At 44.3% G+C, this 14007-nt stretch overlaps 1 long non-coding RNA gene across 1 annotated transcript; it reads left to right on the top strand.

The window, feature by feature from the left end:
* Positions 1–6709: 6709 nt before the first annotated feature.
* LOC134737436 (uncharacterized) lies at positions 6710–7322 on the top strand. Its single transcript, XR_010122329.1, has 2 exons — positions 6710–6800; positions 7096–7322. It is a non-coding gene; the product is annotated as an uncharacterized lncRNA (long non-coding RNA).
* The last annotated feature ends 6685 nt before the right edge of the window (positions 7323–14007 follow it).

Here is a 14007-nt window from a genome sequence, read left to right as displayed (position 1 = left end):
TGTCATTCATGTAAGACATGACTTGCTCTTCTTTGCCTTCTGCCATGATTGTGAGGCCTCCCCAGCCACGTGGAACTGTAAGTCCAATAAACCTCTTTCTTTTGTAAATTGCCCAGTCTCGGGTATGTCTTTATCAGCAGCATGAAAACGGACTAATAAAATGAGCAAGTGAATTACTTAGAAAGAACGTTATCTTCCCCTCCCTCACTTTGGTCCTTTCCAATGCTTTTCCTTCTTGAAGGCCCAGCTGTAAGCCCTTTTCTGCAAGAGGCCTTCTAGAATTCCCCCATATTAGTCAATTCCATTCTGTCTTCATCTGTTTGGGTGCTTATCCTAAAATATGACTGAAAACAATAGCACGTATGTTTCTTCTGTCATTCCTCCTGGTGCCTAGCACATAATGATGTTCAAGTATTAAGTGAAAAGTGAATGAAGGTTTTCCTGAAGCACACTTCCTCACTGTGGTTTACCTAATGAGCTGGGCACCTTAGGGAACTTTCAGACTGAGGCAGGCTAAGGTGTAACAATCATTTTGAATGACAATAATTTCATTAAAACATTGTAAAACCCTAGCAGGCACTAAACTGCACTAATTAGTTCAGTCACAGTAACTGGCTAGAGATGTGCATTCTAATATATATATTTCTCACCCAAAACTTAAGTGCATATTTGTTGAGTTGCTCTATCTTTTAGGTCAGGGGTAGGTGGGTTAGTGGCTGTAATAACTGGGAAGGCTCTCTGAAGCTGCTGGTTTGGTGGTTGGAAGTATGGAATTAGACATATGTATTAGTTACCTACTGCTGCATAACAAATTATCCCCAAGCTTTGCAGCTTCAAACAGCACACATTTTCTATCTGACAGTGCTTATGGGTTGGGAATCTGAGTGTGGCTTAGCTGGATACCTCTAGTTCAGGGTCTCTCCCAAGGCTGCAGCCAAGGTGTTTGCTGGGGCTACAATCATTTCAAGGCTCAATTGGGGACATTTTTTTTCAAAGCTCACTCATATGGCTGTTGGTAAGATTCAGTTCCTCATGGACTAGTGGATCAAGAACCTCAGGTTCTCACTGGTTTTTGGCCACAGACATAAGTCCATTTCCAACAGGGCTACCCACAACATGGCAGTTCTCTTTGCTCATTACGAGGAGAGGGACAGAGAGAGAGAGAGAGAGAGAGAGAAAGAAAGATGCCACAGGTTTTTTTGGAACCCAATACCGTAAGTGACATCTATTGTTTCTTCAGTTTTCTATTTCTGAGAAGTGAGTCCTTAAGTTCAACTCCAGCTCATATTCAAGGGCTGGGTATTACAGAGGGTGAGAACACTGGGGAACTGAGGGGATTGAGGTCATCTTAGAGGCATCCACCACAATAGTCCTGGGTCAAATCCTGGTTCTTCTTTCAGTCTCTGTATGTCTTTAAAGAAGTTACACAACTTTTCTGAGGATCAAATTCCTCATCAATCAAATAATGTCCACTTTAGATGATGGTTGACAGGTTGGAAATTATGTATGTTTTTGATAACGGGTAGTTAGTATGACTATAGCTGTAATCAATCTTGGTGAATGTTGAGGGCTTTGGATTCTCAATCCTGTGTCCGAGGGAACAGAAGCTCCCCATGGACCCTGTGCCTTCTGTTGAGAACGATATCATAGTTTCAAGCTTACCTGATTTCGAGTTGCTTCCTGGTCATGAGTAAGTTTTTCCATGTACTCTTCTGTCCTGTGGAAAGTGGTTCATGGCACTGATTCTGTAATTGTGTCATTATTTTAAACAATGGCCTCTGCCACACACTGAGGGAATATATGTATTCCTGGGAATGTTTCCCACATTTTCCCCTTGTTACCCACTGTCCACATTCTCCCTCCTCTCCCCTCCTGTTGGAGTTCACAGCATCTGATAGCTGCTGCTTGTGCAGAGGAACTCTTCCCACAGGGAGTAAGTGCTATGAGGCAGTGTCCCAGTGCCTCACAAACATAGTTCCCAGTTCTGTGAATGAATGAGCAATTTGAGTGAATGGGCCACCATCATCTCTGATGAAAGACCACTGCAGCAGCCTCTTTGTGGTCCTCTCTTTTCCATCCTGTACACCCTGTTCCATGCTCCATGCTCTGCCACAAAAGTGAATTGTGTCATTCACTTTTCAATAACACAAATGTGGCCGGGGACATCCTCCATGAGTCTACTTATTGAGCTCATTCATCCAATGACTGCTTTTGGGTGCTGACTATAGGGCTGCTGTGATGAACATGAACAGATGTGGTCTCTGCCCTCATAGGAAGGCAGACTGTGGTTGAGTAATCATACACATGCAGCTACACATCCTGGCAAGTGCAATGAGGGACAATTGCAATGTGTTCTTAGGGCATGAATATAGCATGACCTGACTTAGTCTGTTGGGTCAGGGAAGACTTGACTGTGTAGGTGAGTGGGAGAGGGGCAGAGAGAAGAAAGAACTTTCCAGGCAGAGGGACCAGAGGACAGAGCACTCAAAGGTCCTGGGATAAGATGGTGGTAACTGGTCAGTAAATATTCACTGCCTGTCCCTCCCTCACTGGCCTACACAGTTTACTGAACAGCTTGCTTTCTATTGCCTTGACTTTGGGCTTGACCATGTGACTTGCTTTGCCTAGTGGGATGTTAATGGATGTGACATGAGCAAAGCCTTGGCATGCGCCTTTTTGGAGGAGTTGACCTTCTTGTGCCTCTGCTATTGACGTGGAAGGAAGATGTCCTGGGTAGCCCACTGGTCCAGAAGGATGAAAGACATATGGAGCTAAGCCACACAGCCAATGCTAACCTGTCTGCACCTTGAAGTGGAGCCATCCTTCCAACCTGAAGCCATGCAGTCCTGCAGCGTGATAATACATATTTAGGTGTATGCGACTGAATTTTGGGTGGGATAGTATTAGGCACTGACAGTGGGCCAGGGAGGCTGGCGTTTGGGTCACAATTTAGACAGTGGTGTAAGATGCAGCTAGAGAGGTGCAAGGATTGGCTCGTGCTGGGCTTTGCGGGTCAGAATGAGGGTTCAGATCTTTCTTCCTAATGTACTGGCCAGCTAGAGAAGATTTAGGCAGGGGAGCGAGCTGCTGGTCACACTTGTGGAGAACATACTGAACAGAGTAAGAGTTGCTCTTCCAGAAATCCACCCGTTTTCACGAGCTGCAACATTTGGCTGGGAAGTGTCCCCCATCCCTTTGCCTGTCCTCATGATTGCTATAGCTACGTTTTTTAGGCTGACCTCAGAGGTTTATATTCTATGCGGTCTCACAACAGGTGTGTTGATTATTTTTTCCTTGGCTTCCCATGCTGCCTCACTTTGAGTTTTACCAGGACTTGTACCTAACATTGGCTCAGGCCTATTTCTACCCTGGACTGGAACCTCTTTAGGAGCAGAGCACACATCTTGGGCGTCTCTATATGCTTGTGAATCCTTTCCTATGTCTTCAGCCCTCTGGATCCCTGTGGACAGGATCTATCTGGTAAGTGGCAGGTGCTCATTCAATATATCCTTAATAAATGAATGAACAACTCCACTACCTTTTGTTGTTAATTTTCATACAGCCAATAATTAAACCTATCTGTCCTTGGCTTCCTCATCTGTGACATGGGGATAATAATGGTGACCATCTTCTTGGCTTGCTATGAGAAGAACCAGCTTAATATTCACTGAGCAGTCCCTAGCAATCAGTAGACATTCAACAAGGTTAGCTAGTATAAGTGCATTGGCTAATTTCATAATTATTTTCAAGATCTGGGGCAATATTGTAATTTTCTTTAGATTGGGAACTGCTGTGGGATCTTCATCCTTTGTTCATTCAGGAATTCAGCAAATGTGTGATATGAATAATATATGCTAGATGTTTTGAGAGATACAGTGGTACCAGGGAGACAGGGAGAACATATTTTGCCCTCAAGAAGTTTGATCATCAGGGAATAAGTACTTAAATTTAGAGACGGTTTCCTTCTTTCTAGTGTGCCTGTTGACAAATCGAATGGTGATCATAATATTTTTCTCTACCGGAATCTCAAATGTGTTCTGGAACTACCTGGAACTATTGGAGCTCCAGAAGTCACATTAGAAGACCACTGTCTGAGACTCACTGAACTGGCCTACAACCTGGGACCTCTCAATTAAATCTTCCAAAACCTAACAAGAAGACCTGGCTTATAATGTATTGGCCAAACTATTTAGCAGTTTTTGCAAGCACATCTTTGTATGTTGCCCATCCCTTCCATCTCCTATACGAATGACCACATGTGCTTTCATTAAGTCCTCAGTGAGTGTATGCACTTCCATCATGCATTCACTCATTGCAAAGGTAGGTTTATGAGACTTTTTTTTTTTTTTGAGATGGAGTCTTGCTCTGTCACCCAGGCTGGAGTGCAGTGACGCAATCTCGGCTCACTGTAATCTCCGCCTTCCAGGTTCAAGCAATTCTCCTGTCTCAGCCTCCTGAGTAGCTGGGACTGCAGGCACACGCCACAACACGCGGCTAATTTTTGTATTTTTAGTAGAGACGGGGTTTCACCATATTGGCCAGGCTGGTCTCGAACTCCTGACCTCAGGTGATCCAAGGCGCTGGGCCTCCCAAGGTGCTGGGATTACATGCGTGAGCCACTGCGCCCAGCTGAGACTTTTATTAAATAAACATCATGGTGCAGTTGTGAGGGTGGCTGAAGTTGAGTCCCTGCTCTGTGGCATCATCTCGGTTACTTATTTTCTTTGATCTTCAATTTCAATTTCCTGAGCAACAAAATGCGGAAGTAATGTTTCATAAGACTATCAGGTGAATTGAGTGTGAGGCCAAAGAGAAGGCCCAGCATAGCATAAGAAGCTTAAAAGTGGGTTTAATGAACAGTAATTCTTCCTGTTCATTCCTTCCTTTTAACCATAAGGCATTCTACTTTGCACAGTGAGGTGCAGGTGAGGGTGGGAACCTGAACCAGGGTCTCAGAAGCTTATACAAAGTCTTGCACATGGAAGATGTTCAAGGATCATTTATCAAATCAAAGAGTGAATGAACCCATGATGGAAGGAATGAACCCATGATGGAAGGAATGAACACACAGCCTGAGCACTCAAGAAACTTCCAGACCCTTGGGTAGAAAGCATGGCATTGACAAGGGAGCTCTGACAGATCACAGTTGGTTTCAGCCCAGGTGTGGGGAATGGGTCTAGAAGGACTCCCAGAATGCAGGCATGTTGAAGAGGAAGCAGGGGTGCTTTAGGCCTAGGGGCTGGTAGGAGCAAAGGCATTTAGGCTGTGATGTGCTCAGCACAGGACAGCAGCATAGCAGGTTGATGGGAGGATGCCAAGGAGCAAGACGGGAGCTCCAGGAGGAGGGACTCTGACTGTCAGGCTAAAGATCTGGTGTCAGTCTGGCGACAGTGAAGGGCAGCTGGAATCCAGGCCACCTTTGGGACATGCCCCTGCAGCAGGAGCAGTAGCAGCAGCAGCAGCAGCAGCAGTCATGTGGGCCGGAAGCATGGAGAATCACCGTTGGTTTCTCAGACTGGAGGGAGGGCCTCCTGCTTCCCATTCCCGAGCACCTCCCTCTCCCATGACTAACAGATCACCCACCTCCATTTGGGATTTGAAAAATTCGAAAATATCTTATTCACACCTATGCTTATCACTTCTCGACTTGAAGTCTAACATGCTTCCCAATTTACATATAATTCGTTTGACTCGTGTAAACTGCATTAACAAAAAGAGGAGCAATGCGATAAATTACTAGTGACAGAGGCCAGCCTGGATCGCAATTATTTTTATAAGCCCCTGGTAAGCAATGATGTTCTGTTTTTACAGTGCATAATATCCCAGCATTATTGAAATGCCAGCAGCGTCCACGAAGCACATCTGTGCTAACCTGTCACACAGGTAGCAGGGCCATGAGAAAGTGCAGTGGCTGGAGAGGCCCAGTCCTGCTCCGTGGCCTTGCAGTCGTCATAATCTGGTCCTCTGTGGTCCCCTCCAACAGGAGCGAGTTGGAGTGGAGAGTGTGCATGGAGATTGCAGCCGGGTGGGCTTGGATTCTGACCTTCTTGTTATCTTTCTTGTTATAAAAAATGAGCAAACCGCTTCGTCTCTCCTGACACCCGAGTTTCTGGCCTATAAAGTGGGAATAATAATAGGGGTAGCTCTCCTGTATTGTATAAGGGAAGGAGGAGAGACATGGAATATCTAAACTAACAATGATACCAGCTAATAGTTTGTTTGTTTTATTTATTTATTTATTTATTTATTTATTTATTTATTTATTTATATTTTGAGACAGGGTCTCACTCAGTTGCCCAGGCTGGAGTGCAGTGGTGCAATCATGGCTCACCACAGCCTCAACCTCCCAAGTAGCTAGCTGGGACTACAGGGACCCACTATCATGCCTGGATAGTTTTTTTTTTTTTTTTTTGTATTTTTTATAAAGACAGGGTTTAGCCATGTTGTCCAGGCTGGCTGGCCTCAATCTCCTGGGCTCAAGCTATCTGCCCTCCTTGGCCTCTTGAAATGCTGGGATTACAGGCAGGAGCCACCGTGCCAGACAACACTAATATTTATTGAGTATATGCATGCGCCAGGCACAAAAGTATGTGCTTGAGATTTGTTTTCTGATTTAACACTGAAGTCTTCCCTCTGAAGTGGGTGTGATGATTATAATTGCTATTTTACAGGAAATGAGATGAAGAGGTAAAAAAGCGAAGTTATGTACCCAAGATTACAGCTAAACTAGGACTTGAACCCATGTCCGTCTGAAGTCCGAGCTGAAACTTTGGCCACTAAATTGCCCTGTCTCACTACAGGTAAACGATCTTCAGAGCATCCTCACTTGCAGGAGGGGAGATGAACATGAGAAGCTCCCAGGGGAGGTGATCTGGGTTTGGGCACACTGACCCCAGGTATGCTTAAGGACAGAGGGTTCATCTTCATACCTGCCAATCAGTTCACTTGGCCCCAAAAGACGTACAGGGTGTGGTTGGGTGTTTTGCAAATCTGAATAGCGCAAATCTGAAATTGTGATATATAATGTATCAGTCGTCTTAGTTTATGCACAGATTTCGAACTAATGCAAACCCTACTTTACATTTCCTCCTCCAGAGAATTAATCTTGAATTGTGCTAGTTTTGAATTATGTGAGGCCTTTGGGAATAGGCCTACATCCCTCGCAAGAAAATTAATCACCCTATAAATGACTTAACCCGCCTCTCAGGGCTTTGCGGTGGAGACTGAATGCAAGAATGCAAATTAAGTGAGTAAAAACCCGCATCCGCAATACCTGAGTTTGCCCCCCTCTCCTAAGTGAGTAAACCCTACTCCAAAGTGGCCTCCAGTCCCCTGGTTCTTCATTCCCGCTGCCCGCAGGTTTCCAAACTCCCCCTGGGGCTTTTTGTCAAGTGCCAGCTCAAAGATCCCCCCAAAACTTGATTTACCCCACAAGCACCACTACTTCATGCAGGGCAGTGTGCCCCTGGTTCTGTCTTTGCCTTCTCATCAAGTCAGGGCCGGAAGACACATCAGTGTGTTCTCCCCATCACCGGTGACTGCAGAGAAGGGCCCAGCAGAACAAACACTTTTTTAAAAAGCTGCAAATAGACAGGTCGATGAAAATTTTCAGATGTGTGAAATACTGTCTTGGGCCCCATGGCAATTTCTGGATCTAAGTTTGTGATTTCTAGTTTAATCTTTATCTTCTCCTCCTCCCACTTTCTCAGCATCTAGGCTGGGGATCTTTGGCCCACAGAAACCACATTTTTCTTGCTAACCTGTTGTCTTCTTTTCTATGCAACCCCACTGCTGGGGAAAAGGCCAAGATGGAGGACTTCATTTGATGTATTTTACAGAAAGCCACTGCTGGAAAACTCTATAGTGGTGGGTGGTATTGCTTGACACCTTCCTTTTCAGGGGCGGAAGCTGAGACCCAGAGGGGCAACTTGAGCCACCTGAGGTCACTCTGTGGATAAGCAACAGCTCTCAGAGGTTTGCGTGAGACAGGCCGGAACTACTTCTCTCTGCCCTCCCAGGATCTTTGCATGACATGATATGAAACCAAGATTCTCAACAACCAAGATTCTTCTGTGGGGCCCGGCAGAAGTATCTGAGGAATCTTTTCAAAAATCTGCATGAATTTGCTAAGGCTGCTGTTAACAAGTTCCACTCTTCTGGGTGGCTTAAACAACAGAAATGTATTTCCGCACAGTCCTGGAGGCTGGAAATCCAAGGTCAAGGTGTCCACAAGTTTGGCCTCTTCTGAGGTCTCTCTCTGTAGCTTGTAGATGGCCGCCTTCTCCTTGTGTCTTCCCACAGTTATCCCTCTTTCTGTATCTGTGTCCTGATCTCTTCTTGTAAGGACACCAGTCATATTGGATTGGTGGACTCATTATTAACTTAATTACACTTTTACAAATTCAATCTCTAAATACAGCCACATTCTGAGATACTGGGGGGACTTGTTCTATATGAATTTTTTTTTTGTGGGGGGACACAATTTGCTCATAATACTGTGTCTGTCCCCTGGCCCTTCGAAACATGTCCTTCCTGCAGGCAAAATACATTGACTCCATTTCAACATGTTCAAAAGTCTTAACTGATTCCAGCATCAACTCTAAGTCCCAAAGCTCATCTAAATAGTGTCTAAATCAGATGTGGGTGAAACTCAAGGTATGATTTATTCTGAGGCAAAATTCCTGTTTCTTCAAGGAAGAAAGTTCATGCAGATTTTTGAAAAGATTCCTCAGATACTTCTGCTGGGCCCCACAGAAGAAAGTTTACAAGCTGTAAACTTGTAGAATCAGGCAAGTTATCTGCTCTCAAAATACAATGGTGGGGCAGGCATAGGATAGGTATCCTATGGGAGAAATCAGAAAGAAGACAGGGGCCACAGGTCCCAAGGAAATTCCATTAAAGCTTAAGGCTCAAGAATAACCCTCTTTGACTTCATACTCTATGGGCCACCTGGTCCCTCCCTAGCAGCTTCTGTGTTGGTGCCTCATCATCTGCCACCATTGTCCCAGCAAATAAATACGATGACCCGACAACTCACCATGTGCCAGAAACATTTCCTGTATGTCAGTCAACTCATTACATTCTCACCGAGCCCTAAGAAGGAAGCCCGGTGATCAACTCCATTTGACCAAGGAAGAAAGTAAGACACAGAGAGGTCAAGTTCCTCGACCAGGGCCACGTAGCTTATTAATGGAGTTGCTAGGACTTGAACCCAGCCAATCTGACCCCTGGGCCTTTTCTTATACCGAGACCTTGGCATTCCAGGTGAGGCTCCTGCTCACCAGTGTTTGACAATCTCTGACCTGCTGTGTCAGCTCCGAGTGTTTACTGGTGTAAACGTTTCTTCTCCCCATCCCCGAAGGAGTTAAATGAGACAGAAGTCCTCCTCGTAACCCTCTCAGTGTTCCTGTAGCTGGGACAATGTGTGATGCACAGAACACTTATAAGTGTCTGTTGGTGATGAGTGAATTGGGGGAGGCTGTGGTCCTTCCCTGAAAAGGTGAACCAATTAAAACTCAAAATCACCTTAGAAAGTTACCAAAGGGCAGAATTCCAGTGGTCCCAGCCCCTCTGGAAGCCCCCAGAAGCTTATTTCCATTCAGAATAGACCTCCTTTGCTTTGCCTCACAGAAAGTGCTTCCATTCAACCAATAATTAGTGTCTGTAAGTGGAATCTACTTAAGAAAGGACACGAAGCCTGTGAAAGTTGTATTATGCCATTTATAAATGTCCGGTGATCTGCTGCCGCACTGTGATTCACGGAGCTGAAATAAATGATTTGCTTCAAAAAAAATTATGAACGTTCATTCCGCTGGTAGAATCTCTTAATTCCCGTTACACATATCAGCATATTATGACTGGAAGCTGTCAGGTTCTAATGACTAAAATTTCATTTTTCAGACTTCTCACACTGTGTGTGAGAACTATAGGTTAGAAACATCTCTGCAGCTAAGTTTCTTCCTCATCTGGTAAATTTAGCCCTTTGTTTCTTTTCTATTTATTTTTTAAGTGTCCATGTTTACATGAATACCTTGAGTAAACTAACCTCATGCTTCATTCAATAAACGAGGAGGTCTACTGCTATGGTCCTTTTCTTCCCAAAGCTGCTGTCCTTTTTATGGGACATAATGTGTCTCGACAGCTGACAGATTCAATGCAAAATTATTTTTACTTGGCAGAGTGGATCAAAATATGGATTATTTTAAAGAACATTAGCACTTTTTTTTGTTTAAAGTGAAATATATTGTTTATGCTTTGTATGGATAAACCTTGACATTGGCTGTAACTTGTTTTATTATCCTTGAAATGGGAATTTGTTGACATGATATTCAATAAATAGAAATACTTCAGTCCTGTTCACTTAACTCGCATACTATACCAAATAGGATTTATTGATCCTCCAGTTATTACACTTGTTCCTGAAATGCTCTGTGGAGGGCAGGAAAACCAACTTCCAATTCAGGTTGTTAATAGATTGGTCGCAAAATTTATGTTATCCATGTCCAACAAATCACTAATAAAAGCTTATAAGAGGCTAGATCATCTGCATTGAATTACTCATTCTTCCCCCCATAAAAAGCCTTTAGCTAGAGACTGACCAAAGAATTTAAAATCTCTCATTATCTATAAGTCATTGCTCAAAGTGTCCCTAAATGGGATTAAAGCATCGCTGCTCAGATTTCCTACAATGACTGCCCTCTTCTACTTCCACCTTGACTTAAATTAAAGGCTAATGATATGTTTCCAGAGGAAAGAAAGAGATAGCTTTTCCTTGAACGACTTTTCAGGACTCCAGCATCTAATCTGTTATGGAATAGCTGCTATGCCATGGTGGCCGACTGCATCTGTTTCTCGGCGAATATGGTCCAGGTCTAAGTGGGTCTAGTGACCATGCTGTCATCTCCATATAGCCGGTCAACTCAGTGCAGGAGGAAACGGGACGCAAGCACCGTGCACCGTCCAGGGGCTGTTCTCTACCTTTGTTTTACTGCCACTGCAAGGATGTGTGCTTCAGGTGCTGCTTTGAATACTCAGGGGCAGTCCATGCAAATGTTCTCTCCACTCAGTCTCCTTCCCTCCCACCCTCCTTTGTTGTTTTTCTTCTGTTCTTTCTTTCTATCCGTAAGCATTTGTGGAGCACCTACCATGCACCAAACTCAGCACCAGGCACTGGGACACCCAGACAGATCGGGCTTCCTGGTGCTCAAGCAGATCTTGGTCTCCTAGGGGCTCAGACCAGCCCATGTACTGAGACATTTGTGTGGCATGACAGTGTGGGTGGTGGCAGGATGCCCAGTGGGAAAGGCCCAGGCCAGGCATGCTGCTGGCCTGCCTGTGACTCCTGTCTTTACCCATAAGCACGTGGAGCCTGCTGAGGATTAATTGTGAATGAGTGACCATCACACTGTAGGCCCTCACTAATGGATCAGTGTTGTTATAAGGCTGTCCTGGAGGTGTGTACCAGGGGCTATGACTTCTTTACATGAGGCAGCCAGGGAAGTTTCACAGATGAATGAGAAAGCCAATCAGAAGCAGGAGAAAATGGGGCTATAGAAGACCCTCGTTAGAGTATATTTCATGGGGACAGAATGAATTGAAATGAAGTGAAATAGAAATAAAAACAAAATCATTTGACAAGGCATGAGAAAGCAGTTGCAAATACCCCCAGTGTGGAGGCAGGTGAACATTGCAGACAGGCCACCAGGGGAAGCGATGCAACCTCAAAGGCTAGAAGGTTCTTACCCATGGTTGCCAGATTTGATTCCTTCAAAAGAAGCCCCACATCTGGCTTAGGATGCCAGATCTCCAAATGTTTAAGGGAAGAAATCTATTTAAAACCTTTTAAAGACACCATGCAAGATACACCAAATGTATCTTCAGGTCACATAAAGATTGTGGCCAAGCTAATGTCTGCCTCTTGTCCGGACATATGGATTTTATTCTTTCATTCAAAAATGACTTGCTGGTACTCATCATAACAACTCAGTAGAAACAGTATTAGTATTCATACCCAAGAAGGCGGTATTTGAATCTGAGGTCCAGTACCTAATTAGCTGTCTGACTTTGGGTCTGTTACTCAGCCTCAACTACAAAATGATGGTTTTCCTATCTGCCTTACATGTTGTTAAGAAGATTCAACTAGCTGATGCGGGCGAAATTCCTGATATAGGGCCTGGTGCAATGTATATACTTCACAGAGTTTTTCCTTCAAATTAGGGGGTAAAAGAACAAGTTGGAACGAGCCAAGGTGTGACCATGTGTGTCAGAGGCAGCAACAGGTTGGATCAGGGAACAAGTGCAGAAGGAGGGAACCCAGGCTTGACCAAGGAAGGCATTTTGGGCTTCTCCTTTTCAGCAAGGGTCTGAAATGCAGTCTAGCCAGTTTGGAAAGAATAGCTCCAGATGCTCTTCAGGGTCAGGAGTGATTTTGATCTGTGGTGACCCATTCAGGTGGAGCAGGTGGACTCATTTATTCACACACACAAGCCTGGTGTTTCAGATCCTGATCTGACAGAAAGGCCAGTCTCGTAGGAGATGCCTGTGAGGCCAACAGGGGCAGTTTGGTGTTAGCATCTTGAGCCAGGATGCCCAGGGTGACCCTTTCCCTTAGTTAGGGTCACTTAGTCAAAGAAGACAAACATCCGGTCTGTGTGAGGTTAGGTTTTAAAAACAAGTTCCACGTATGTCTTGTTTACAAAACAAGTTGTGCCCATCATTGTAGAAAATCTGGGAAATGCAGACGAGTGTAGAGATGAACACAAAATCACATCTGGCTACACCCTTGGCATTTCCATGTTGATCCTGCCAATCCTTTTACTTTGCCTTTCTGGGTCATTTACATTGAGTAGGGCCTTTTTCTGGCCTGGATAAGCATGATGTGGCTTTCAGAAGAAGCACCAGTCTGCTATCCAAAGAGGAAATGGGAAATCTTTCTAAATGCTTGGCTTCTGTCTCCCCAAGGCTCCTCTCCCCACTCCCGACACCAGGCCTCTCCCGTCTCCCTCTCTCTCCCACCCCTGCCCTTTCTCTTTCCCACCTCCCCAAACTGGATTAGAAACCCAGGTCCTTTGAACTGTCCTCATTTTCATCTTATTCTCTTCAGTCATTCTCTGTTAGGGTGGCCAGATCAAATCTAGGATGATCAGTTAAATTTGAATCTCAGACACATCATGAATAACTTTTTGTATAAGTTTATCCCATTGAACACTTGAGATGTACTAAAACATATTCATTGTTTATCTGAAATTCAAGTTGAACTGGATATCCTGTATTTTTATTTGCTAAAACTGCCTGGCTACCTCACATGGAAATCAAACAAGCCCACCTTGACTTACTTTTGCCCCAATCTTTATAATGAGGTCGAGGAATAACGAAATTGAGCTATGAAAGCCAGACTGCCCCTCGGAAGGCTTGGTTGGACTGGGATAGAAAGGGAGCACACTATTTATTTGTTCATATATATGTGTGTGTGTGTGTATTCCCACATATTTCTTTCATGAAAGTTGGTTGTATGTGTGTATGTACACATACACACACACACATATATATATGCATTATTATTTTTTCAGTAATCAGCATATTATATACCATTAAATATTTGGGGGAACAATCATTTTCTAAAAACCACCTAAACTGTAATTAATATGGAAATAAACTTACCCTAATTATTAGACATTTTCACTATTTTCATTTGTTTAAATTATACATATTGCTGCAGTAAACATTCCTGTAACTTTTTCTTTTGTTTTTGAGACAGAGTCTTGCTCTGTCTCCCAGGCTGGAGTGCAGTGGTGCAATCTTGGCTCACTGCAACCTTCACCTCTAGGGTTCAAGTGATTCTCTTGCCTCAGCCTCCCAAGTAGCTGGGATTATAGGCACCTGCCACCAAGCGCAGCTAATTTTTTTTGTATTTTTAGTAGAGATGGGGTTTCACCATGTTGGGCAGGCTGTTTTCGAACTCCTTACCTCAAGCGATTCGCCCACCTTGGCCTCCCGTAGTGCTAGGAT

Source organism: Symphalangus syndactylus, chromosome 8, assembly GCF_028878055.3.
Source record: "Symphalangus syndactylus isolate Jambi chromosome 8, NHGRI_mSymSyn1-v2.1_pri, whole genome shotgun sequence".
Lineage (NCBI taxonomy): Eukaryota > Metazoa > Chordata > Mammalia > Primates > Hylobatidae > Symphalangus > Symphalangus syndactylus.
The sequence above is the reverse complement of the archived record's forward strand: the minus strand, read 5'-3'. Positions and strand labels throughout refer to the sequence as shown.